Source organism: Pristiophorus japonicus, chromosome 3 (genome assembly GCF_044704955.1).
Source record: "Pristiophorus japonicus isolate sPriJap1 chromosome 3, sPriJap1.hap1, whole genome shotgun sequence".
Lineage (NCBI taxonomy): Eukaryota > Metazoa > Chordata > Chondrichthyes > Pristiophoridae > Pristiophorus > Pristiophorus japonicus.
In genome coordinates this window covers 326,415,918-326,443,726 of record NC_091979.1, presented here as the reverse complement: position 1 = coordinate 326,443,726, position 27,809 = coordinate 326,415,918, and the positions used below count along the sequence as shown (strand labels likewise).

Below are 27,809 nucleotides of genomic sequence, written 5' to 3'. Positions count from 1 at the left end.
GTGAGTGTGGCAGGAATTGATCCCGTGTTTCTCTGCCTTTATACATAGGAACAGGAGTGGCCATTCCTCAGCAAGTGGTTAGAATCTGGAATACACTGCTCTAAAGGGCGGTGGAGTCAGACTCAATCTTATCTTTTAAAACGGAGTTGGATAAGTATCCGAATGCAAAAAATTGCACAGCTGTGCGTAAATGACAGAGGAGTGAGACTTGTTGAGATTTGGCATGGGCTCGACGGACTGCAACCATTCCCTTATTCTTTGATTGTGTAAGTTAGTGGCACATTTAATAGTGTGCATGTCAGCAGAATATTAAAAGGGACATGGATTCAGTCGGCACAACGAGAGGCATCTGATTCAGAAGATACGGGTGCACGAAAATTCCGGTTTAATGACTTTAAAAGCATCATTTTTGTTTTGTGAAGATTCGGTCAGAGAAATGTTTGGGAAAAGAATTTTTTGTTGAAAAGGACTCAGCACTTCATCTTCTTTTTGGCTGTTAGGGTCACACTTCTTTTCGATGGTATTCTTCCAGAATGTATATTTTCTTTGCTGTTTCACAATAAACAGTCCCTTGCACTACAGTGTATCTCACTGTTTCCAAAGTCCCATGTACATGTTACCAGCAATGAACATTTTTAAGCAGACAGAAACCCTCACCACATTTAACAAGTTCTTAGATGTGCACATGAAATTCAATAAGGTGCATGGCATTTGTTGGCCGGTGCAGATACGATGGGCTTAAATGACTCTTTCCATGCTGTAAACCTCTATGATTATATAATTATCGGTTAGGATTACTTTCATGATGCAAAACGTGGCAATCAGATAATTAATGGTGTTTCCAGTGAAGAAGTGTTCGTGCAAGCTGGGGCTCGAACTCAGGTAGCTGAGATGAAGCATCTTATAAGGCTGCTGTTCGGTGTCCGGGTAGCGTTGTCTCGAACGGTGGCATTTTGCAGCCCAGTGAAGGGCGGTAAACCGCTGTTTGATGCTGCATTCTCCGCTTTCCGCCGGCAGCGGCTGATTGGAGAGTGTGGGAGCGGAAGTTAGGGCTTGTCCCGCCCTCACTCACTCTGGAGCTGGGGAAGAGCGATTAGTCGATGGGTTTGTTTGTGGCTTTAATTTTCTGGTGTGAAGCGTGGTGGCGTGGCAGGATCCTTTAATAATCTCTCACAGCTGACCTGAATGCACGGAATGTGCAGCTTTGAGATATGGTTTCTCCAGCGTCAGGGCTGGAAACGGGAGGGAGTGAGAGACACTGTGCAGAATTTGAGTGTGAACAGAACTGCAGAGAGAAATCATCAAATGGAACAGCATCGTGAGACACTGCACTCTGTTAATATTGAACCACTAACATGAATGATTTAATTTTATCGAATCATTAATTGAACACGTTTGCATAATGTTTCCACCCGATTTCGAACCGGGTACCTTTCGCGTGTGAGGCGAACGTGATAACCACTACACTACGGAAACGCTGCGGCAGTAACATTGTTGGGAACCTAACCAGAGCTTCAACCTCAACAACTGGACGACACTTCTGCAGCTTGTGTCACGAGAATAGAATGACGGTGCTGTATTTAGCAAGGTTGTGAGTGTGGCAGGAATTGATCCTGTGTTTCTCTGTTTTTATACATCGGAACAGGAGTGGCCATTCCTCAGCAAGTGGTTAGAATCTGGAATACACTGCTCTAAAGGGCGGTGGAGTCAGACTCAATCTTATCTTTCAAAACGGAGTTGGATAAGTATCCGAATGAAAAAAATTGCACAGCTGTGGGTAAATGACAGGGGAGTGAGACTTGTTGAGAGTTGGCATGGGCTCGACGGGCTGCAAAAATTCCCTTATTCTTTGATTCTATAAGTTAGTGGCATATTTAATAGTGTGCATGTCAGCAGAATATTGAAAGGGACATGGATTCAGTCGGCACAACGAGAGGCATCTGATTCAGAAAATTCGGGTGCACGAAAATTCGTGTTTAATGACTTTAAAAGCATCATTTTTGTTTTGTGAAGATTCGGTCAGAGAAATGTTTGGGCAAAGATTTTTTTGCTGAAAAGGGCTCAGCACTTCATCTTCTTTTTGGCTGTTAGGGCCACACTTCTTTTCGATGGTATTCTTCCAGAATGTATATTTTCTTTGCTGTTTCACAATAACCAGTCCCTTGCACTACAGTCTATCTCACTGTTTCCAACGTCCCATGTACATGTTACCAGCAAGGAACATTTTGAAGCAGACTTTTAAAGCATAGTGTCCAAAATGGTTTATGGATTCAGAGGTAAAGTGCAGAGCACAGATAAGTTATTCAATTAAGGACTCTCCTTCAGTTAACATTTCTTTAGTTGTGCAAATGAAGATCATCAGTCAATTAATGATGTTTTCCCATGAAGACAGGATAACATTTAATGATTATGCATTTTCTAAGTAAAAGCCCATGTGATTCAGGGCGCAGTGGCAAATTGGATCCAAATTTGGCTCAGAGGCAGGAAGCAAAGGGTAATGTTTGATGGGTGTTTTTGTGACTGGAAGGATGTTTCTAGTGGGGTTCCACAGTTTTCAGTGCCAGATCCATTGCTTTTTATGGTATTTATCAATGATCTAAACTTGAATATCGGTGTTATGATTACGAAGTTTTCAGGTGTTATTAAAATAGGCAGTGTGGTTGATAATGAAGAAGAAAGCTGGAGACTCCAGGAAGATATCAATCAACTGATAAGGGGGTAGAGCAGTGGCAAATGGAATTTAATCCAGAAATGTGAGAGATCGCTCATTTGTGGAGGGCTAACAAGGAAAGGGAATACACATCAACTGGTATGACATTGAGAAGTGTAGAGGAACAAAGGCAACTGGGATTGCTTGTCCACAGATCCCTGAAGGTAGCTGGCGTGTTGGAAAAGTTGGTTAAGAAGTCATATGGAATGGTTGCATTTATTGGCAGAAGCAAGGAACAGAACAGCAAGTGGGTTATGCTAGAACTGTATAAAATTCTGGTTAGGCCACAGCTGGAGTACTGCGTGCAGTTCTGTTCACCGCATTGATGGAAGAACGTGAATACGCTGGAGAGGGTACAGAGGAGATTTACGTAGATGTTGCCGGGAGTGGAGCAACTATGCTATGAGGACAGATTGGATAGGATGGGTTTGTTTTCCTTGGAACAGAGGAGGCTGATGGGCGACAGCATTGAGGTGTATAAAAATAGGAGGGGCCTAGAGATTGTTGATTAAAAGGGTCTATTTCACATAGTGGAGTGGTCAACAACCAGGCTGCATAATTTAAAAGTAGTCAGTGTTAGGGTTAAAGGGGATTTGAAGTGAACATTCTGCATGCAGATGTTTGTGGGGGTCTCAAACTCACTGCCTGAAAGTGTGGTGCAGGCAGAAACCCTCACCACATTTAACAAGTTCTTCGATGTGCACATGAAATGCAATAAGGTGCAGGAGTGCACATCTAAAATTGGGCATTTGTTGGCCGCTGCAGATACGATGGGCTTAAATGACTCCTTCCATGCTGTAAACCTGTATGATTAGAAAATTATCGGTTCGGATTATTTTCATGATGCAAAACGTGGCAATCAGATAACTAATGGTGTTTCCAGTGAAGAAGTATTCATGCAAGCTGGGGCTCGAACTCAGGAAGCTGAGATGAAGCATCTTATGAGGCTGCTGTTTGGTGTACGGGGAGCGTTGTCTCGAACGGTGGCATTTTGCAGCCCAGTGAAGAGCGGTAAACCGCTGTTTGATGCTGCATTCTCCGTTTTCCGCCGGCAGCGGCTGATTGGAGAGTGTGGGAGTGGAAGTTAGGGCTTGTCCCGCCCTCACTCACTCTGGAGCTGGTGAAGAGCGATTAGTCGATGGGTTTGTTTGTGGCTTTAATTTTCTGTTGTGAAGCGTGGTGGCGTGGCAGGATCCTTCAATAATCTCTCACAGCTGACCTGAATGCACGGAATGTGCAGCTTTGAGATGTGGTTTCTCCAGCGTCAGGGCTGGAAACGGGAGGGAGTGAGAGACACTGTGCAGAATTTGAGTGTGAACAGAACTGTAGAGAGAAATCATCAAATGGAACAGCATCGTGAGACACTGCACTCTGTTAATATTGAACCACTAATATGAATGATTTAATTTTATCTAATCATTAATTGAACACGTTTGCATAATGTTTCCACCCGGTTTCGAACCGGGGAACTTTCGCGTGTGAGGCGAACGTGATAACCACTACACTACTGAAACTCTGCTGCATTAACATCGTTGGGAACATAACCAGAGCTTTAACCTCAACAGCTGGACTGCACTTCTGGAGCTTGTGTCACGAGAATAGAATGACGGTGCGAAATTTAGCAAGGTTGTGAGTGTGGCAGGAATTGATCCCGTGTTTCTCTGCCTTTATACATAGGAAGAGGAGTGGCCATTCCTCAGCAAGTGGTTAGAATCTGGAATACACTGCTCTAAAGGGCGGTGGAGTCAGACTCAATCTTATCTTTTAAAACGGAGTTGGATAAGTATCCGAATGCAAAAAATTGCACAGCTGTGCGTAAATGACAGAGGAGTGAGACTTGTTGAGATTTGGCATGGGCTCGACGGACTGCAACCATTCCCTTATTCTTTGATTGTGTAAGTTAGTGGCACATTTAATAGAGTGCATGTCAGCAGAATATTGAAAGGGACATGGATTCAGTCGGCACAACGAGAGGCATCTGATTCAGAAGATACGGGTGCACGAAAATTCCGGTTTAATGACTTTAAAAGCATCATTTTTGTTTTGTGAAGATTCGGTTAGAGAAATGTTTGAAAAAGAATTTTTTGCTGAAAAGGGCTCAGCACTTCATCTTCTTTTTGGCTGTTAGGGTCACACTTCTTTTCGATGGTATTCTTCCAGAATGTATATTTTCTTTGCTGTTTCACAATAAACAGTCCCTTGCACTACACTCTATCTCACTGTTTCCAAAGTCCCATGTACATGTTACCTGCAATGGACATTTTGAAGCAGACAGAAACCCTCACCACATTTAACAAGTTCTTCGATGTGCACATGAAATGCAATAAGGTGCAGGGCATTTGTTGGCCGGTGCAGATACGATGGGCTTAAATGACTCCTTCCATGCTGTAAACCTCTATGATTATATAATTATCGGTTAGGATTACTTTCATGATGCAAAACGTGGCAATCAGATAATTAATGGTGTTTCCAGTGAAGAAGTGTTCGTGCAAGCTGGGGCTCGAACTCAGGTAGCTGAGATGAAGCATCTTATGAGTCTGCTGTTCGGTGTCCGGGTAGCGTTGTCTCGAACGGTGGCATTTTGCAGCCCAGTGAAGGGCGGTAAACCGCTGTTTGATGCTGCATTCTCCGCTTTCCGCCGGCAGCGGCTGATTGGAGAGTGTGGGAGCGGAAGTTAGGGCTTGTCCCGCCCTCACTCACTCTGGAGCTGGGGAAGAGCGATTAGTCGATGGGTTTGTTTGTGGCTTTAATTTTCTGGTGTGAAGCGTGGTGGCGTGGCAGGATCCTTTAATAATCTCTCACAGCTGACCTGAATGCACGGAATGTGCAGCTTTGAGATATGGTTTCTCCAGCGTCAGGGCTGGAAACGGGAGGGAGTGAGAGACACTGTGTAGAATTTGAGTGTGAACAGAACTGTAGAGAGAAATCATCAAATGGAACAGCATCGTGAGACACTGCACTCTGTTAATATTGAACCACTAATATGAATGATTTAATTTTATCTAATCATTAATTGAACACTTTTGCATAATGTTTCCACCCGGTTTCGAACCGGGGACCTTTCGCGTATGAGGCGAACATGATAACCACTACACTACGGAAACGCTGCGGCACTAACATTGTTGGGAACATAACCAGAGCTTTAACCTCAACAGCTGGACCACACTTCTGGAGCTTGTGTCACGAGAATAGAATAACGGTGCGATATTTAGCAAGGTTGTGAGTGTGGCAGGAATTGATCACGTGTTTCTCTGCCTTTATACATAGGAACAGGAGTGGCCATTCCGCAGCAAGTGGTTACAATCTGGAATACACTGCTCTAAAGGGCGGTGGAGTCAGACTCAAACTTATCTTTTATAACGGAGTTGGATAAGTATCCGAATGCAAAAAATTGCACAGCTGTGGGTAAATGACAGGGGAGTGAGACTTGTTGAGAGTTGGCATGGGCTCGACGGGCTGCAACCATTCCCTTATTCTTTGATTGTATACGTTAGTGGCACATTTAATAGTGTGCATTTCAGCAGAATATTGAAAGGGACATGGATTCAGTAGGCACAACGAGAGGCATCTGATTCAGAAGATTCGGGTGCACGAAAATTCGGATTTAATGACTTTAAAAGCATCATTTTTGTTTTGTGAAGATTCGGTCAGAGAAATGTTTGGGAAAAGAATTTTTTGCTGAAAAGGACCCAGCACTTCATCTTCTTTTTGGCTGTTAGGGTCACACTTCTTTTCGATGGTATTCTTCCAGAATGTATATTTTCTTTGCTGTTTCACAATAATCAGTCCCTTGCACTACAGTCTATCTCACTGTTTCCAACTTCCCATGTACATGTTACCAGCAATGAACATTTTGAAGCAGGCAGAAACCCTCACCACATTTAACAAGTTCTTAGATGTGCACATGAAATGCAATAAGGTGCAGGGGTACACACCTAAAACTGGGCATTTGTTGGCCGGTGCAGATACGATGGGATTAAATGACTCCTTCCATGCTGTAAACCTCTATGATTATATAATTATCGGTTAGGATTACTTTCATGATGCAAAACGTGGCAATCAGATAATTAATGCTGTTTCCAGTGAAGAAGTGTTCGTGCAAGCTGGGGCTCGAACTCAGGAAGCTGAGATGAAGCATCTTATGAGGCTGCTGTTCGGAGCACGGGGAGCGTTGTCTCGAACGGTGGCATTTTGCAGCCCAGTGAAGGGCGGTAAACCGCTGTTTGATGCTGCATTCTCCGCTTTCCGCCGGCAGCGGCTGATTGGAGAGTGTGGGAGCGGACGATAGGGCTTGTCCCGCCCTCACTCACTCTGGAGCTGGGGAAGAGCGATTAGTCGATGGGTTTGTTTGTGGCTTCAATTTTCTGTTGTGAAGCGTGGTGGCGTGGCAGCATCCTTTAATAATCTCTCACAGCTGACCTGAATGCACGGAATGTGCAGCTTTGAGATATGGTTTCTCCAGCGTCAGGGCTGGAAACGGGAGGGAGTGAGAGACACTGTGTCGAATTTGAGTGTGAACAGAACTGTGGAGAGAAATCAGCAAATGGAACAGCATCGTGAGACACTGCACTCTGTTAATATTGAACCACTAATATGAATGATTTAATTTTATCTAATCATTAATTGAACACGTTTGCATAATGTTTCCACCCGGTTTCGAACCGGGGACCTTTCACGTGTTAGGCGAACGTGATAACCACTACACTACGGAAACGCTGTTGCAGTAACATTGTTGGGAACATAACCAGAGCTTTAACCTCAACAGCTGGACTACACTTCTGGAGCTTGTGTCACGAGAATCGAATAACGGTGCTGCATTAAGCAAGGTTGTGAGTGTGGCAGGAATTGATCCCGTGTTTCTCTGCCTTTATACATAGGAACAGGAGTGGCCATTCCTCAGCAAGTGGTTAGAATCTGGAATACACTGCTCTAAAGGGCGGTGGAGTCAGACTCAATCTTATCTTTCAAACGGAGTTGGATAAGTATCCGAATGAAAAAAATTGCACAGCTGTGGGTAAATGACAGGGGAGTGAGACTTGTTGAGAGTTGGCATGGGCTCGACGGGCTGCATCCATTCCCTTATTCTTTGATTCTATAAGTTAGTGGCACATTTAATAGTGTGCACGTCAGCAGAATATTGAAAGGGACATGGATTCAGTCGGCACAACGAGAGGCATCTGATTCAGAAGATTCCGGTGCATGAAAATTCGGGTTTAATGACTTTAAAAGCATCATTTTTCTTTTGTGAAGATTCGGTCAGAGAAATGTTTGAAAAATAATTTTTTGCTGAAAAGGGCTCAGCACTTCATATTCTTTTTGGCTGTTAGGGCCACACTTCTTTTCGATGGTATTCTTCCAGAATGTATATTTTCTTTGCTGTTTCACAATAACCAGTCCCTTGCACTACAGTCTATCTCACTGTTTCCAACGTCTCATATACATGTTACCAGCAATGAACATTTTGAAGCAGACTTCTAAAGCACAGTGTCCAAAATGGTTTATGGATTCAGAGCTAAAGTGCAGAGCACAGATAAGTTATTCAATTAAGGACTCTCCTTCAGTTAACATTTCTTTAGTTGTGCAAATGAAGATCATCAGTCAATTAATGATGTTTTCCCATGAAGGCAGGATAACATTTAATGATTATGCATTTTCTAAGTAAAAGCCCATGTGATTCAGGGCGAAGTGGCAAATTGGATCCAAATTTGGCTCACAGGCAGGAAGCAAAGGGTAATGTTTGATGGATGTTTTTGTGACTGGAAGGATGTTTCCAGTGGGGTTCCACAGTTTTCAGTGCCAGATCCATTACTTTTTATGGTATTTATCAATGATCTCAACTTGAATATAAGTGTTATGATTACGAAGTTTTCAGGTGTTATTAAAATAGGCAGTGTGGTTGATAATGAAGAAGAAAGCTGGAGACTCCAGGAATATATCAATCAACTGATAAGGGGGTAGAGCAGTGGCAAATTGAATTTAGACCAGAGATGTGAGAGATCGCGCATTTGTGGAGGGCTAACAAGGAAAGGGAATACACATCAACTGGTATGACATTGAGAAGTGTAGAGGAACAAAGGTAACTGGGATTGCTTGTCCACAGATCCCTGAAGGTAGCTGACCAGTTGGAAAAGTTGATTAAGAAGTCATATGGAATGGTTGCATTTATTGGCAGAAGCAAGGAACAGAACAGCAAGTGGGTTGTGCTAGAACTGTATAAAATTCTGGTTAGACCACAGCTGGAGTACTGCGTGCAGTTCTGGTCACCGCATTGAAGGAAGAACGTGAATACGCTGGAGAGGGTACAGAGGAGATTTACGTAGATGTTGCCGGGAGTGGAGCAACTTTGCTAAAAGGACAGATTGAATAGGATGGGTTTGTTTTCCTTGGAACAGAGGAGGCTGATGGGCGACCGCATTGAGGTGTATAAAAATAGGAGAGGCCTAGATATTGTTGATTAAAAGGGTCTATTTCACATAGTGGAGTGGTCAACAACCAGGCTGCATAATTTAAAAGTAATTAGTGTAAGGGTTAAAGGGGATTTGAAGTGAACATTCTGCATGCAGATGTTTGTGGGGGTTTCAAACTCACTGCCTGAAAGTGTGGTGCAGGCAGAAACCCTCACCACATTTAACACGTTCTTAGATGTGCACATGAAATGCAATAAGGTGCAGGGGTGCACACCAAAAACTGGGCATTTGTTGGCCGGTGCAGATACGATGGGCTTAAATGACTCCTTCCATGCTGTAAACCTCTATGATTATATAATTATCGGTTAGGATTACTTTCATGATGCAAAACGTGGCAATCAGATAATTAATGCTGTTTCCACTGAAGAAGTGTTCGTGCAAGCTGGGGCTCGAACTCAGGAAGCTGAGATCAAGCATCTTGTGAGGCTGTTGTTGGGAGCACGGGGAGCGTTGTCTCGAACGGTGGCATTTTGCAGCCCAGTGAAGGGCGGAAAACCGCTGTTTGATGCTGCATTCTCCGCTTTCCGCCGGCAGCGGCTGATTGGAGAGTGTGGGAGCGGAAGTTAGGGCTTGTCCCGCCCTCACTCACTCTGGAGCTAGGGAAGAGCGATTAGTCGATGGGTTTGTTTGTGGCTTTAATTTTCTGTTGTGAAGCGTGGTGGCGTGGCAGGATCCTTTAATAATCTCTCATAGCTGACCTGAATGCACGGAATGTGCAGCTTTGAGATATGGTTTCTCCAGCGACAGGGCTGGAAACGGGAGGGAGTGAGAGACACTGTGTAGAATTTGAGTGTGAACACAACTGCAGAGAGAAATCAGCAAATGGAACAGCATCGTGAGACACTGCACTCTGTTAATATTGAACCACCAATATGAATGATTTAATTTAACTAATCATTAATTGAACACGTTTGCATAATGTTTCCGCCCGGTTTCGAACAGGGAACTTTTCGCGTATTAAGCAAACGTGATAACCACTACACTACGGAAACACTGTGGCAATAACGGCATTGGGAACATAACCAGAGCTTTAACCTCAATAGCTGGACTGCACTTCTGGAGCTTGTGTCACGAGAAGAGAATGACGGTGCTCTTTTTAGCAAGGTTGTGAGTGTGGCAGGAACTGATCCCGTGTTTCTCTGCCTTTATACATAGGAACAGGAGTGGCCATTCCTCAGCAAGTGGTTAGAATCTGGAATACACTGCTCTAAAGGGCGGTGGAGTCAGACTCAATCTTATCTTTCAAACGGAGTTGGATAAGTATCCGAATGAAAAAAATTGCACAGCTGTGGGTAAATGACAGGGGAGTGAGACTTGTTGAGAGTTGGCATGGGCTCGACGGGCTGCAACCATTGCCTTATTCTTTGATTCTATAAGTTAGTGGCACATTTAATAGTGTGCATGTCAGCAGAATATTGAAAGGGACATGGATTCAGTCGGCACAACGAGAGGCATCTAATTCAGAAGATTCGAGTGCACGAAAATTCGGGTTTAATGACATTAAAAGCATCATTTTTGTTTTGTGAAGATTCGGTCATAGAAATGTTTGGGAAAATAATTTTTTGCTGAACAGGGCTCAGCACTTCATCTTCTTCTTGGCTGTTAGGGTCACATTTCTTTTCGATGGTATTCTTCCAGAATGTATATTTTCTTTGTTGTTTCACAATAACCAGTCCCTTGCACTACAGTCTATCTCACTGTTTCCAACGTCTCATGTACATGTTACCAGCAATGAACATTTTGAAGCAGTCTTCTAAAGCACAGTGTCCAAAATGGTTTCTGGATTCAGAGGTAAAGTGCAGAGCACAGATAAGTTATTCAATTAAGGACTCAACTTCAGTTAACATTTCTTTACTTTTGCAAATGAAGATCATCAAGTCAATTAATGATGTTTTCCCATGAAGGCAGGATAACATTTAATGATTATGCACTTTCTAAGTAAAAGCCCATGTGATTCAGGGCGAAGTGGCAAATTGGATCCAAATTTGGCTCAGAGGCAGGAAGCAAAGTGTAATATTTGATGGGTGTTTTTGTGACTGGAAGGATGTTTCCAGTGGGGTTCCGCAGTTTTCAGTGCCAGATCCATTGCTTTTTATGGTATTTATCAATGATCTAAACTTGAATATATGTGTTATGATTACGAAGTTTTCAGGTGTTATTAAAATAGGCAGTGGGTTGATAATGAAGAAGAAAGCTGGAGACTCCAGGAAGATATCAATCAACTGATAAGGGGGTAGAGTTGTGGCAAATGGAATTTAATCCAGAGATGTGAGAGATCGCGCATTTGTGGAGGGCTAACAACGAAAGGGAATACACATCAACTGGTATGACATTGAGAAGTGTAGAGGAACAAAGATAACTGGGTTTGCTTGTCCACAGCTCCCTGAAGGTAGCTGGCCAGTTGGAAAAGTTGGTTAAGAAGTCATATGGAATGGTTGCATTTACTGGCAGAAGCAAGGAACAGAACAGCAAGTGGGTTATGCTAGAACTGTATAAAATGCTGGTTAGGCCACAGCTGGAGTACTGCGTGCAGTTCTGGTCACCGCATTGAAGGAAGAACGTGAATACGCTGGAGAGGGTACAGAGGAGATTTACGTAGATGTTGCCGGGAGTGGAGCAACTTTGCTATGAGGACAGATTAGCTAGGATGGGTTTGTTTTCCTTGAAACAGAGGAGTCTGATGGGCGGCAGCATTGAGGTGTCCAAACATAGGAGCGGCCTAGATATTGTTAATTAAAAGGGTCTATTTCACATAGTGGAGTGGTCAGCAACCAGGCTGCATAATTTAAAAGTAATTAGTGTAAGTTTTAAAGGGGATTTGAAGTGAACATTCTGCAAGCAGATGTTTGTGGGGGTCTCAAACTCACTGCCTGAAAGTGTGGTGCAGGCAGAAGCCCTCACCACATTTAACAAGTTCTTCGATGTGCAAATGAAATGCAATAAGGTGCATGGGTACACACCTAAAACTGGGCATTTGTTGGCCGGTGCAGATACGATGGGCTTAAATGACTCTTTCCATGCTGTAAACCTCTATGATTATATAATTATCGGTTAGGATTACTTTCATGATGCAATACGTGGCAATCAGATAATTAATGGTGTTTCCAGTGAAGAAGTGTTCGTGCAAGCTGGGGCTCGAACTCAGGAAGCTGAGATGAAGCATCTTATGAGGCTGCTGTTTGGTGTACGGGGAGCGTTGTCTCGAACGGTGGCATTTTGCAGCCCAGTGAAGGGCGGTAAACCGCTGTTTGATGCTGCATTCTCCGCTTTCCGCCGGCAGCGGCTGATTGGAGAGTGTGGGAGTGGAAGTTAGGGCTTGTCCCGCCCTCACTCACTCTGGAGCTGGTGAAGAGCGATTAGTCGATGGGTTTGTTTGTGCTTTAATTTTCTGTTGTGAAGCGTGGTGGCGTGGCAGGATCCTTTAATAATCTCTCACAGCTGACCTGAATGCACGGAATGTGCAGCTTTGAGATATGGTTTCTCCAGCGTCAGGGCTGGAAACGGCAGGGAGTGAGAGACACTGTGTAAAATTTGAGTGTGAACAGAGCTGCAGAGAGAAATCAGCAAATGGACCAGCATCGTGAGACACTGCACTCTGTTAATATTGAACCACTAATATGAATGATTTAATTTTATCTAATCATTAATTGAACACGTTTGCATAATGTTTCCGCCCGGTTTCGAACCGGGGACCTTGCGCGTGTGAGACAAAAGTGATAACCACTACACTACGGAAACGCTGTGCCAGTAACATCGTTGGGAACATAACCAGAGCTTTAACCTCAACAGCTGGACTACACTTCTGGAGCTTGTGTCACGAGAATAGAATGACGGTGCTATATTTCGCAAGGTTGTGAGTGAGGCAGGAATTGATCCCGTGTTTCTCTGCCTTTATACATAGGAACAGGAGTGGCCATTCCTCAGCAAGTAGTTAGAATCTGGAATACATTGCTCTACAGGGCGGTGGAGTCAGACTCAATCTTATCTTTCAAAACGGAGCTGGATAAGTATCCGAATGAAAAAAATTGCACAGCTGTGGGTAAGTGACAGGGGAGTGAGACTTGTTGAGAGTTGGCATGGGCTCGACGGGCTGCATCCATTCCCTTATTCTTTGATTCTATAAGTTAGTGGCACATTTAATAGTGTGCATGTCAGCAGAATATTGAAAGGGACATGGATTCAGTCGGCACAACGAGAGGCATCTGATTCAGAAGATTCCGGTGCATGAAAATTCGGGTTTAATGACTTTAAAAGCATCATTTTTCTTTTGTGAAGAATGGGTCAGAGAAATGTTTGAAAAATAATTTTTTGCTGAAAAGGGCTCAGCACTTCATCTTCTTTTTGGCTGTTAGGGCCACACTTCTTTTCGATGGTATTCTTCCAGAATGTTTATTTTCTTTGCTGTTTCACAATAACCAGTCCCTTGCACTGCAGTCTATCTCACTGTTTCCAACGTCTCATGTACATGTTACCAGCAATGAACATTTTGAAGCAGACTTCTAAAGCACAGTGTCCAAAATGGTTTATGGATTCAGAGGTAAAGTGCAGAGCACAGATAAGTTATTCAATTAAGGATTCTCCTTCAGATAACATTTCTTTAGTTGTGCAAATGAAGATCATCAGTCAATTAATGATGTTATCCCATGAAGGCAGTATAACATTTAATGATTATGCATTTTCTAAGTAAAAGCCCATGTGATTCAGGGCGAAGTGGCAAATTGGATCCAAATTTGGCTCAGAGGCAGGAAGCAAAGGGTAATGTTTGATGGGTGTTTTTGTGACTGGAAGGATGTTTCCAGTGTGGTTCCACAGTTTTCAGTGCCAGATCCATTGCTTTTTATGGTATTTATCAATGATCTAAACTTGAATATAGGTGTTATGATTACGAAGTTTTCAGGTGTTATTAAAATAGGAAGTGTGGTTGATAATGAAGAAGAAAGCTGGAGACTCCAGGAAGATATCAATCAACTGATAAGGGGATAGAGCAGTGGCAAACTGAATTTAATCCAGAGATGTGAGAGATCGCGCATTTGTGGAGGGCTAACAAGGAAAGGGAATACACATCAACTGGTATGACATTGAGAAGTGTAGAGGAACAAAGGTAACTGGGATTGCTTGTCCACAGATCCCTGAAGGTAGCTGACCAGTTGGAAAAGTTGATTAAGAAGTCATATGGAATGGTTGCATTTATTGGCAGAAGCAAGGAACAGAACAGCAAGTGGGTTGTGCTAGAACTGTATAAAATTCTGGTTAGGCCACAGCTGGAGTACTGCGTGCAGTTCTGGTCACCGCATTGAAGGAAGAACGTGAATACGCTGGAGAGGGTATAGAGGAGATTTACGTAGATGTTGCCGGGAGTGGAGCAACTTTGCTAAAAGGACAGATTGGATATGATGGGTTTGTTTTCCTTGGAACAGAGGAGGCTGATGGGCGACCGCATTGAGGTGTATAAAAATAGGAGAGGCCTAGATATTGTTGATTAAAAGGGTCTATTTCACATAGTGGAGTGGTCAACAACCAGGCTGCATAATTTAAAAGTAATTAGTGTAAGGGTTAAAGGGGATTTGAAGTGAACATTCTGCATGCAGATGTTTGTGGGGGTTTCAAACTCACTGCCTGAAAGTGTGGTGCAGGCAGAAACCCTCACCACATTTAACAAGTTCTTAGATGTGCACATGAAATGCAATAAGGTGCAGGGGTGCACACCAAAAACTGGGCATTTGTTGGCCGGTGCAGATACGATGGGCTTAAATGACTCCTTCCATGCTGTAAACCTCTATGATTATATAATTATCGGTTAGGATTACTTTCATGATGAAAAACGTGGCAATCAGATAATTAATGCTGTTTCCACTGAAGAAGTGTTCGTGCAAGCTGGGGCTCGAACTCAGGAAGCTGAGATCAAGCATCTTATGAGGCTGCTGTTCGGAGCACGGGGAGCGTTGTCTCGAACGGTGCCATTTTGCAGCCCAGTGAAGGGCGGTAAACCGCTGTTTGATGCTGCATTCTCCGCTTTCCGCCGGCAGCGGCTGATTGGAGAGTGTGGGAGCGGAAGTTAGGGCTTGTCCCGCCCTCACTCACTCTGGAGCTGAGGAAGAGCGATTAGTCGATGGGTTTGTTTGTGGCTTTAATTTTCTGTTGTGAAGCGTGGTGGCGTGGCAGGATCCTTTAATAATCTCTCACAGCTGACCTGAATGCACGGAATGTGCAGCTTTGAGATATGGTTTCTCCAGCGTCAGGATTGGAAACGGGAGGGAGTGAGAGACACTGTGTCGAATTTGAGTGTGAACAGAACTGCAGAGAGAAATCAGCAAATCGAACAGCATCGTGAGACACTGCACTCTGTTAACATTGAACCACTAATATGAATGATTTAATTTTTTCTTATCATTAATTGAACACGTTTGCATAATGTTTCCGCCCGGTTTCGAACCGGGGACTTTTCGCGTGTTAGGCGAACGTGATAACCACTACACTACGGAAACGCTGTGGCAGTAATATTGTTGGGAACATAACCAGAGCTTTAACCTCAACAGCTGGACGACACTTCTGGAGCTTGTGTCACGAGAATAGAATGACGGTGCTGTATTTAGCAAGGTTGTGAGTGTGGCAGGAATTGATCCCGTGTTTCTCTGCCTTTATACATAGGAACAGGAGTGGCCATTCCTCAGCAAGTGGTTAGAATCTGGAATAGACTGCTCTAAAGGGCGGTGGAGTCAGACTCAATCTTATCTATCAAAACGGAGTTGGATAAGTATCCGAATGAAAAAAATTGCACAGCTGTGGGTAAATGACAAGGGACTGAGACTTGTTGAGAGTTGGCATGGGCTCGACGGGCTGCAACCATTCCCTTATTCTTTGATTGTATAAGTTAGTGTCACATTTAATAGTGTGCATGTCAGCAGAATATTGAAAGGGACATGGATTCAGTCGGCACAACGAGAGGCATCTGATTCAGAAGATTCGTGTGCACGAAAATTCGGGTTTAATGACTTTAAAAGCATCATTTTTGTTTTGTGAAGATTCGGTCAGAGAAATGTTTGGGAAAATAATTTTTTGCGGAAAAGTGCTCAGCACTTCATCTTCTTTTTGGCTGTTAGGGCCACACTTCTTTTCGATGGTATTCTTCCAGAATGTATATTTTCTTTGCTGTTTCACAATAACCAGTCCCTTGCACTACAGTCTATCTCACTGTTTCCAACGTCCCATGTACATGTTACCACAAGGAACATTTTGAAGCAGACTTCTAAAGCACAGTGTCCAAAATGGTTTATGGATTCAGAGGTAAAGTGCAGAGCACAGGTAAGTTATTCAATTAAGGACTCTCCTTCAGTTAACATTTCTTTAGCTGGTCAAATGAAGATCATCAGTCAATTAATTATGTTTTCCCATGAAGGCAGGATAACATTTAATGATTATGCATTTTCTAAGTAAAAGCCCATGTGATTCAGGGCGAAGTGGCAAATTGGATCCAAATTTGGCTCAGAGGCAGGAAGCAAAGGGTAATGTTTGATGGGTGTTTTTGTGACTGGAAGGATATTTCCAGTGGGGTTTCACAGATTTCAGTGCCAGATCCATTGCTTTTTATGGTATTTATCAATGATCGAAACTTGAATATAGGTGTTATGATTACGAAGTTTTCAGGTGTTATTAAAATAGGCAGTGTGGTTGATAATGAAGAGGAAAGCTGGAGACTCCAGGAAGATGTCAATCAACTGATAAGGGGGTAGAGCAGTGGCAAATGCAATTTAATCCAGAGATGTGAGAGATCGCGCATTTGTGGAGGGCTAACAAGGAAAGGGAATACACATCAACTGGTATGACATTGAGAAGTGTAGAGGAACAAAGGTAACTGGGATTGCTTGTCCACAGATCCCTGAAGGTAGCTGGCGCGTTGGAAAAGTTGGTTAAGAAGTCATATGGAATGGTTGCATTTGTTAAAGCACATGGGATTGGGGGTAGTGTGCTGACATGGATTGAGAACTGGTTGTCAGACAGGAAGCAAAGAGTAGGAGTAAATGGGGACTTTTCAGAATGGCAGGCAGTGGCTAGTGGGGTACCGCAAGGTTCTGTGCTGGGGCCCCAGCTGTTTACACTGTACATTAATGATTTAGACGAGGGGATTAAATGTAGCATCTCCAAATTTGCGGATGACACTAAGTTGGGTGGCAGTGTGAGCTGCAAGGAGGGTTCTATGAGGCTGCAGAGCGACTTGGATAGTTTAGTTGAGTGGGCAAATGCATGGCAGATGAAGTATAATGTGGATAAATGTGAGGTTATCCACTTTGTTGGTAAAAACAGAGAGACAGACTATTATCTGAATGGTGACAGATTAGGAAAAGGGCAGGTGCAAAGAGACCTGGGTGTCGTGGTACATCAGTCATTGAAGGTTGGCATGCAGGTACAGCAGGCGGTTAAGAAAGCAAATGGCATGTTGGCCTTCATAGCGAGGGGATTTGAGTACAAGGGCAGGGAGGTGTTGCTACAATTGTACAGGGCCTTGGTGAGGCCACACCTGGAGTATTGTGTACAGTTTTGGTCTCCTAACCAGAGGAAGGACATTCTTGCTATTGAGGGAGTGCAGCGAAGGTTCACCAGACTGATTCCCGGGATGGCGGGACTGACCTATCAAGAAAGACTGGATCAACTGGGCTTGTATTCACTGGAGTTCAGAAGAATGAGAGGGGACCTCATAGAAACGTTTAAAATTTGACGGGTTTAGACAGGTTAGATGCAGGAAGAATGTTCCCAATGTTGGGGAAGACCAGAACCAGGGGACACAGTCTGAGGATAAGGGGGAAGCCATTTAGGACCGAGATGAGGAGGAATTTCTTCACCCAGAGAATGGTGAACCTGTGGAATTCTCTACCACAGAAAGTTGTTGAGGCCAATTCACTAAATATATTCAAAAAGGAGTTAGATGAAGTCCTTACTACTAGTGGAATGAAGGGGTATGGTGAGAAATCAGGAATGGGGTACTGAAGTTGCATGTCCAGCTATGAACGCATTGAATGGCGGTGCAGGCTAGAAGGGCCGAATGGCCTACTCCTGCACATATTTTCTATGTTTCTATGTTTCTATTGGCAGAAGCAAGGAACAGAACAGCAAGTGGGTTATGCTAGAACTGTATAAAATTCTGGTTAGGCCACAGCTGGAGTACTGTGTGCAGTTCTGGTCACCGCATTGAAGGAAGAACGTGAATACGCTGGAGAGAGTACAGAGGATATTTACGTAGATGTTGCCGGGAGTGGAGCAACTTTGCTATGAGGACAGATTGGATAGGATGGGTTTGTTTTCCTTGGAACAGAGGAGGCTGATGGGCGACAGCATTGAGGTGTATAAAAATAGGAGGGGCCTAGATATTGTTGATTAAAAGGGTCTATTTCACATAGTGGAGTGGTCAACAACCAGGCTGCATAATTTAAAAGTAATTAGTGTAAGGGTTAAAGGGGATTTGAAGTGAACATTCTGCATGCAGATGTTTGTGGGGGTCTCAAACTCACTGCCTGAAAGTGTGGTGCAGGCAGAAACCCTCAGCACATTTAACAAGTTCTTAGATGTGCACATGAAATGCAATAAGGTGCAGGGGTACACACCTAAAACTGGGCATTTGTTGGCCGGTGCAGATACGATGGGTTAAATGACTCCTTCCATGCTGTAAACCTCTATGATTATATAATTATCGGTTAGGATTACTTTCATGATGCAAAACGTGGCAATCAGATAATTAATGGTGTTTCCAGTGAAGAAGTGTTCGTGCAAGCTGGGGCTCGAACTGAGGAAGCTGAGATAAAACATCTTATGAGGCTGCTGTTCGGTGTACGGGGAACGTTGTCTCGAACGGTGGCATTTTGCAGCCCAGTGAAGGGCGGAAAACCGCTGTTTGATGCTGCATTCTCCGCTTTCCGCCGGCAGCGGCTGATTGGAGAGTGTGGGAGCGGAAGTTAGGGCTTGTCCCGCCCTCACTCACTCTGGAGCTAGGGAAGAGCGATTAGTCGATGGGTTTGTTTGTGGCTTTAATTTTCTGTTGTGAAGCGTGGTGGCGTGGCAGGATCCTTTAATAATCTCTCATAGCTGACCTGAATGCACGGAATGTGCAGCTTTGAGATATGGTTTCTCCAGCGACAGGGCTGGAAACGGGAGGGAGTGAGAGACACTGTGTAGAATTTGAGTGTGAACACAACTGCAGAGAGAAATCAGCAAATGGAACAGCATCGTGAGACACTGCACTCTGTTAATATTGAACCACCAATATGAATGATTTAATTTAACTAATAATTAATTGAACACGTTTGCATAATGTTTCCGCCCGGTTTCAAACAGGGAACTTTTCGCGTATTAAGCAAACGTGATAACCACTACACTACGGAAACACTGTGGCAATAACGCTATTGGGAACATAACCAGAGCTTTAACCTCAATAGCTGGACTGCACTTCTGGAGCTTGTGTCACGAGAAGAGAATGACGGTGCTCTTTTTAGCAAGGTTGTGAGTGTGGCAGGAACTGATCCCGTGTTTCTCTGCCTTTATACATAGGAACAGGAGTGGCCATCCCTCAGCAAGTGGTTAGAATCTGGAATACACTGCTCTAAAGGGCGGTGGAGTCAGACTCAATCTTATCTTTCAAACGGAGTTGGATAAGTATCCGAATGAAAAAAATTGCACAGCTGTGGGTAAATGACAGGGGAGTGAGACTTGTTGAGAGTTGGCATGGGCTCGACGGGCTGCAACCATTGCCTTATTCTTTGATTCTATGAGTTAGTGGCACATTTAATAGTGTGCATGTCAGCAGAATATTGAAAGGGACATGGATTCAGTCGGCACAACGAGAGGCATCTAATTCAGAAGATTCGAGTGCACGAAAATTCGGGTTTAATGACATTAAAAGCATCATTTTTGTTTTGTGAAGATTCGGTCAGAGAAATGTTTGGGAAAATAATTTTTTGCTGAACAGGGCTCAGCACTTCATCTTCTTTTTGGCTGTTAGGGTCACATTTCTTTTCGATGGTATTCTTCCAGAATGTATATTTTCTTTGTTGTTTCACAATAACCAGTCCCTTGCACTACAGTCTATCTCACTGTTTCCAACGTCTCATGTACATGTTACCAGCAATGAACATTTTGAAGCAGTCTTCTAAAGCACAGTGTCCAAAATGGTTTCTGGATTCAGAGGTAAAGTGCAGAGCACAGATAAGTTATTCAATTAAGGACTCAACTTCAGTTAACATTTCTTTACTTTTGCAAATGAAGATCATCAAGTCAATTAATGATGTTTTCCCATGAAGGCAGGATAACATTTAATGATTATGCACTTTCTAAGTAAAAGCCCATGTGATTCAGGGCGAAGTGGCAAATTGGATCCAAATTTGGCTCAGAGGCAGGAAGCAAAGGGTAATATTTGATGGGTGTTTTTGTGACTGGAAGGATGTTTCCAGTGGGGTTCCGCAGTTTTCAGTGCCAGATCCATTGCTTTTTATGGTATTTATCAATGATCTAAACTTGAATATATGTGTTATGATTACGAAGTTTTCAGGTGTTATTAAAATAGGCAGTGGGTTGATAATGAAGAAGAAAGCTGGAGACTCCAGGAAGATATCAATCAACTGATAAGGGGGTAGAGTTGTGGCAAATGGAATTTAATCCAGAGATGTGAGAGATCGCGCATTTGTGGAGGGCTAACAACGAAAGGGAATACACATCAACTGGTATGACATTGAGAAGTGTAGAGGAACAAAGGTAACTGGGTTTGCTTGTCCACAGCTCCCTGAAGGTAGCTGGCCAGTTGGAAAAGTTGGTTAAGAAGTCATATGGAATGGTTGCATTTATTGGCAGAAGCAAGGAACAGAACAGCAAGTGGGTTATGCTAGAACTGTATAAAATTCTGGTTAGGCCACAGCTGGAGTACTGCGTGCAGTTCTGGTCACCGCATTGAAGGAAGAACGTGAATACGCTGGAGAGGGTACAGAGGAGATTTACGTAGATGTTGCCGGGAGTGGAGCAACTTTGCTATGAGGACAGATTGGCTAGGATGGGTTTGTTTTCCTTGGAACAGAGGAGTCTGATGGGCGGCAGCATTGAGGTGTCCAAACATAGGAGCGGCCTAGATATTGTTAATTAAAAGGGTCTATTTCACATAGTGGAGTGGTCAACAACCAGGCTGCATAATTTAAAAGTAATTAGTGTAAGTTTTAAAGGGGATTTGAAGTGAACATTCTGAAAGCAGATGTTTGTGGGGGTCTCAAACTCACTGCCTGAAAGTGTGGTGCAGGCAGAAGCCCTCACCACATTTAACAAGTTCTTAGATGTGCAAATGAAATGCAATAAGGTGCATGGGTACACACCTAAAACTGGGCATTTGTTGGCCGGTGCAGATACGATGGGCTTAAATGACTCTTTCCATGCTGTAAACCTCTATGATTATATAATTATCGGTTAGGATTACTTTCATGATGCAATACGTGGCAATCAGATAATTAATGGTGTTTCCAGTGAAGAAGTGTTCGTGCAAGCTGGGGCTCGAACTCAGGAAGCTGAGATGAAGCATCTTATGCTACGGGGAGCGTTGTCTCGAACAGTGGCATTTTGCAGCCCAATGAAGCGCGGTAAACCGCTGTTTGATGCTGCATTCTCCGCTTCCCGCCGGCAGCGGCTGATTGGAGAGTGTTGGAGCAGAAGTTAGGTCCTCTCCCGCCCTCACTCACTCTGGAGCTGAGGAATAGTGATTAGTCGATGGGTTTGTTTGTGGCTTTAATTTTCTGTTGTGAAGCGTGGCGGCGTGACAGGATCCTTTAATAATCTCTCACAGCTGACCTGAATGCACGGAATGTGCAGCTTTGAGATATGGTTTCTCCAGCGTCAGGGCTGGAAACGGGAGTGAGTGAGAGACACTGTGTAGAATTTGAGTGTGAACAGAACTGCAGAGAGAAATCAGCAAACGGAACAGCATCGTGAGACACTGCACTCTGTTAATATTGAACCACTAATATGAATTATTTAATTTTTTCTAATCATTAATTGAACATGTTTGCATAATGTTTTCACCCGGTTTCGAACCGGGGACATTTCGCGTGTTTGGCGAACGTGAAAACCATTACACTACGGAAACGCTGTGGAAGTAACACTGTTGGGAACATAACCAGAGCTTTAACCTCAACACCTGGACTACACTTCTGGAGCTTGTGTCACGAGAATAGAATGACGGTGCTATATTTAGCAAGGTTGTGAGTGAGGCAGGAATTGATCCCGTGTTTCTCTGCCTTTATGCATAGGAACAGGAGTGGCCATTCCTCAGCAAGTAGTTAGAATCTGGAATACATTGCTCTAAAGGGCGGTGGAGTCAGACTCAATCTTATCTTTCAAAACGGAGTTGGATAAGTATCCGAATGAAAAAAATTGCACAGCTGTGGGTAAATGACAGGGGAGTGAGACTTGTTGAGAGTTGGCATGGGCTCGACGGGCTGCAACCATTCCCTTATTCATTGATTCTATAAGTTAGTGGCACATTTAATAGTGTGCATGTCAGCAGAATATTGAAAGGGACATGGATTCAGTCGGCACAACGAGAGGCATCTGATTCAGAAGATTCGGGTGCATGAAAATTCGGGTTTAATGACTTTAAAAGCATCATTTTTGTTTTGTGAAGATTCGGTCAGGGAAAAGATTGGGAAAATAATTTTTTACTGAAAAGGGCTCAGCACTTCATCTTCTTTTTGGCTGTTAGGGTCACACTTCTTTTCGATGGTATTCTTCCAGAATGTATATTTTCTTTGCTGTTTCACAATAACCAGTCCCTTGCACTACAGTCTATCTCACTGTTTCCAACGTCTCATGTACATGTTACCAGCAATGAACATTTTGAAGCAGACTTCTAAAGCACAGTGTCCAAAATGGTTTATGGATTCAGAGGTAAAGTGCAGAGCACAGATAAGTTATTCAATCAAGGACTCTCTTTCAGTTAACAATTCTTTAGTTGTGCAAATGAAGATCATCAGTCAATTAATGATGTTTTCCCATGAAGGCAGGATAACATTTAATGATTCTGCATTTTCTAAGTAAAAGCCCATGTGATTCAGGGCGAAGTGGCACATTGGATCCAAATTTGGCTCAGAGGCAGGAAGCAAAGGGTAATGTTTGATGGGTGTTTTTGTGACTGGAAGTATGTTTCCAGTGGGGTTCCGCAGTTTTCAGTGCCAGATCCATTGCTTTTTATGGTATTTATCAATGATCTAAACTTGAATATAGGTGTTATGATGACGAAGTTTTCAGGTGTTATTAAAATAGGCAGTGGGTTGATAATGAAGAAGAAAGCTGGTGACTCCAGGAAGATATCAATCAATTGATAAGGGGGTAGAGCAGTGGCAAATGGAATTTAATCCAGAGATGTGAGAGATCGCGCATTTGTGGAGGGCTAACAAGGAAAGGGAATACACATCAACTGGTATGACATTGAGAAGTGTAGAGGAACAAAGGTAACTGGGATTGCTTGTCCACAGATCCCTGAAGGTAGCTGGCCAGTTGGAAAAGTTGGTTAAGAAGTCATATGGAATGGTTGCATTTATTGGCAGAAGCAAGGAACAGAACAGCAAGTGGGTTTTGCTAGAACTGTATAAAATTCTGGTTAGGCCACAGCTGGAGTACTGCGTGCAGTTCTAGTCACCGCATTGAAGGAAGGACGTGAATACGCTGGAGAGGGTACAGATGAGATTTACGTAGATGTTGCCGGGAGTGGAGCAACTTTGCTATGACGACAGATTGGATAGGATGGGTTTGTTTTCCTTGGAACAGAGGAGGCTGATGGGCGACAGCATTAAGGTGTAAATAAAAAGGAGGGGCCTAGATATTGTTGATTAAAAGGGTCTATTTCACATAGTGGAGTGGTCAACAACCAGGCTGCATAATTTAAAAGTAATTAGTGTAAGGGTTAAAGGGGATTTGAAGTGAACATTCTGCATGCAGATGTTTGTGGGGGTCTCAAACTCACTGCCTGAAAGTGTGGTGCAGGCAGAAACCCTCACCACATTTAACAAGTTCTGAGATGTGCACATGAAATGCAATAAGGTGCAGGGGTACACACCTAAAACTGGGCATTTGTTGGCCGGTGCAGATACGATGGGCTTAAATGACTCCTTCCATGCTGTAAACCTCTATGATTATATAATTATCGGTTAGGATTACTTTCATGATGCAAAACGTGGCAATCAGATAATTAATGGTGTTTCCAGTGAAGAAGTGTTCGTGCAAGCTGGGGCTCGAACTCAGGAAGCTGAGATGAAGCATCTTATGAGGCTGCTGTTTGGTGTACGGAGAGCGTTGTCTCGAACGGTGGCATTTTGCAACCCAGTGAAGGGCGGTAAACCGCTGTTTGATGCTGCATTCTCCGCTTTCCGCCGGCAGCCGCTGATTGGAGAGTGTGGGAGCGGAAGTTAGGGCTTGTCCCACCCTCACTCACTCTGGAGCTGCGGAAGAGCGATAAGTCGATGGGTTTGTTTGTGGCTTTAATTTTCTGTTGTGAAGCGTGGTGGCGTGGCAGGATCCTTAAATAATCTCTCACAGCTGAGCTGAATGCACAGAATGTGCAGCTTTGAGATATGGTTTCTCCAGCGTCAGGGCTGGAAACGGGAGGGAGTGAGAGACACTGTGTAGAATGTGAGTGTGAACAGAGCTGCATAGAGAAATCAGCAAATGGACCAGCATCGTGAGACACTGCACTCTGTTAATATTGAACCACTAATATGAATGATTTAATTTTATCTAATCATTTATTGAACACATTTGCATAATGTTTCCACCCGGTTTCGAACCGGGGAGCTTTCGCGTGTGAGGCGAACGTGATAACCACTACACTACGGAAACGCTGTGGCAGTAACATTGTTGGGAACATAACCAGAGCTTTAACCTCAACAGCTGGACTACACTTTTGGAGCTTGTGTCACGAGAATAGAATGACGGTGCTATATTTCGCAAGGTTGTGAGTGAGGCAGGAATTGATCCCGTGCTTCTCTGCCTTTATACATAGGAGCAGGAGTGGCCATTCCTCAGCAAGTAGTTAGAATCTGGAATACATTGCTCTAAAGGGCGGTGGAGTCAGACTCAATCTTATCTTTCAAAACGAAGCTGGATAAGTATCCGAATGAAAAAAATTGCACAGCTGTGGGTAAGTGACAGGGGAGTGAGACTTGTTGAGAGTTGGCATGGGCTCGACGGGCTGCAACCATTCCCTTATTCTTTGATTCTATAAGTTAGTGGCACATTTAATAGTGTGCATGTCAGCAGAATATTGAAAGGGACATGGATTCAGTCGGCACAACGAGAGGCATCTGATTCAGAAGATTCGGGTGCACGAAAATTCGGGTTTAATGACTTTAAAAGCATCATTTTTGTTTTGTGAAGATTCGGTCAGAGAAATGATTGGGAAAATAATTTTTTGCTGAAAAGGGCTCAGCACTTCATCTTCTTTTTGGCTGTTCGGGTCACACTTCTTTTCGATGGTATTCTTCCAGAATGTATATTTTCTTTGCTGTTTCACAATAACCAGTCCCTTGCACTACAGTCTATCTCACTGTTTCCAACGTCTCATGTACATGTTACCAGCAATGAACATGTTGAAGCAGACTTCTAAAGCACAGTGTCCAAAATGGTTTATGGATTCAGAGGTAAAGTGCAGAGCACAGATAAGTTATTCAATCAAGGACTCTCTTTCAGTTAACATTTCTTTAGTTGTGCAAATGAAGATCATCAGTCAATTAATGATGTTTTCCCATGAAGGCAGGATAACATTTAATGATTATGCATTTTCTAAGTAAAAGCCCATGTGATTCAGGGCGAAGTGGCACATTGGATCCAAATTTGTCTCAGAGGCAGGAAGCAAAGGGGAATGTTTGATGGGTGTTTTTGTGACTGGAAGGATGTTTCCAGTGGGGTTCCGCAGTTTTCAGTGCCAGATCCATTGCTTTTTATGGTATTTATCAATGATCTAAACTTGAATATAGGTGTTATGATGACGAAGTTTTCAGGTGTTATTAAAATAGGCAGTGGGTTGATAATGAAGAAGAAAGCTGGTGACTCCAGGAAGATATCAATCAACTGATAAGGGGGTAGAGCAGTGGCAAATGGAATTTAATCCAGAGATGTGAGAGATCGCGCATTTGTGGAGGGCTAACAAGGAAAGGGAATACACATCAACTGGTATGACATTGAGAAGTGTAGAGGAACAAAGGTAACTGGGATTGCTTGTCCACAGATCCCTGAAGGTAGCTGGTCAGTTGGAAAAGTTGGTTAAGAAGTCATATGGAATGGTTGCATTTATTGGCAGAAGCAAGGAACAGAACAGCAAGTGGGTTTTGCTAGAACTGTATAAAATTCTGGTTAGGCCACAGCTGGAGTACTGCGTGCAGTTCTAGTCACCGCATTGAAGGAAGGACGTGAATACGCTGGAGAGGGTACAGAGGAGATTTACGTAGATGTTGCCGGGAGTGGAGCAACTTTGCTATGAGGACAGATTGGATAGGATGGGTTTGTTTTCCTTGGAACAGAGGAGGCTGATGGGCGACAGCATTAAGGTGTAAATAAAAAGGAGGGGCCTAGATATTGTTGATTAAAAGGGTCTATTTCACATAGTGGAGTGGTCAACAACCAGGCTGCATAATTTAAAAGTAATTAGTGTAAGGGTTAAAGGGGATTTGAAGTGAACATTCTGCATGCAGATGTTTTTGGGGTCTCAAACTCACTGCCTGAAAGTGTGGTGCAGGCAGAAACCCTCACCACATTTAACAAGTACTGAGATGTGCACATGAAATGCAATAAGGTGCAGGGGTACACACCTAAAACTGGGCATTTGTTGGCCGGTGCAGATACGATGGGCTTAAATGACTCCTTCCATGCTGTAAACCTCTATGATTATATAATTATCGGTTAGGATTACTTTCATGATGCAAAACGTGGCAATCAGATAATTAATGGTGTTTCCAGTGAAGAAGTGTTCGTGCAAGCTGGGGCTCGAACTCAGGAAGCTGAGATGAAGCATCTTATGAGGCTGCTGTTTGGTGTACGGGGAGCGTTGTCTCGAACGGTGGCATTTTGCAGCCCAGTGAAGGGCGGTAAACCGCTGTTTGATGCTGCATTCTCCGCTTTCCGCCGGCAGCCGCTGATTGGAGAGTGTGGGAGCGGAAGTTAGGGCTTGTCCCGCCCTCACTCACTCTGGAGCTGCGGAAGAGCGATAAGTCGATGGGTTTGTTTGTGGCTTTAATTTTCTGTTGTGAAGCGTGGTGGCGTGGCAGGATCCTTAAATAATCTCTCACAGCTGAGCTGAATGCACAGAATGTGCAGCTTTGAGATATGGTTTCTCCAGCGTCAGGGCTGGAAACGGGAGGGAGTGAGAGACAATGTGTAGAATGTGAGTGTGAACAGAGCTGCAGAGAGAAATCAGCAAATGGACCAGCATCGTGTGACACTGCACTCTGTTAATATTGAACCACTAATCTGAATGATTTAATTTTATCTAATCATTAATTGAACACGTTTGCATAATGTTTCCGCCCGGTTTCGAACCGGGGACCTTGCGCGTGTGAGGCGAACGTGATAACCACTACACTACGGAAACGCTGTGGCAGTAACATTGTTGGGAACATAACCAG

At 43.6% G+C, this 27,809-nt stretch overlaps 9 non-coding genes across 9 annotated transcripts; all 9 read right to left on the bottom strand.

The window, feature by feature from the left end:
• Window positions 1-1,403: 1,403 nt before the first annotated feature.
• Window positions 1,404-1,476, bottom strand: trnav-cac (transfer RNA valine (anticodon CAC)). The gene has a single exon. It is a non-coding gene; the product is annotated as a tRNA-Val (tRNA).
• A 2,675-nt stretch (window positions 1,477-4,151) lies between these two features.
• On the bottom strand, window positions 4,152-4,224 carry trnav-cac (transfer RNA valine (anticodon CAC)). The gene has a single exon. It is a non-coding gene; the product is annotated as a tRNA-Val (tRNA).
• A 1,517-nt stretch (window positions 4,225-5,741) lies between these two features.
• Window positions 5,742-5,814, bottom strand: trnam-cau (transfer RNA methionine (anticodon CAU)). Its single transcript has one exon. It is a non-coding gene; the product is annotated as a tRNA-Met (tRNA).
• Window positions 5,815-7,351: 1,537 nt separating this feature from the next.
• On the bottom strand, window positions 7,352-7,424 carry trnav-aac (transfer RNA valine (anticodon AAC)). Its single transcript has one exon. It is a non-coding gene; the product is annotated as a tRNA-Val (tRNA).
• Window positions 7,425-10,096: 2,672 nt separating this feature from the next.
• Window positions 10,097-10,169, bottom strand: trnai-aau (transfer RNA isoleucine (anticodon AAU)). The gene has a single exon. It is a non-coding gene; the product is annotated as a tRNA-Ile (tRNA).
• A 2,673-nt stretch (window positions 10,170-12,842) lies between these two features.
• On the bottom strand, window positions 12,843-12,915 carry trnav-cac (transfer RNA valine (anticodon CAC)). The gene has a single exon. It is a non-coding gene; the product is annotated as a tRNA-Val (tRNA).
• Window positions 12,916-15,589: 2,674 nt separating this feature from the next.
• On the bottom strand, window positions 15,590-15,662 carry trnav-aac (transfer RNA valine (anticodon AAC)). Its single transcript has one exon. It is a non-coding gene; the product is annotated as a tRNA-Val (tRNA).
• A 9,294-nt stretch (window positions 15,663-24,956) lies between these two features.
• Window positions 24,957-25,029, bottom strand: trnav-cac (transfer RNA valine (anticodon CAC)). Its single transcript has one exon. It is a non-coding gene; the product is annotated as a tRNA-Val (tRNA).
• Window positions 25,030-27,702: 2,673 nt separating this feature from the next.
• trnav-cac (transfer RNA valine (anticodon CAC)) lies at window positions 27,703-27,775 on the bottom strand. Its single transcript has one exon. It is a non-coding gene; the product is annotated as a tRNA-Val (tRNA).
• Window positions 27,776-27,809: the final 34 nt, after the last annotated feature.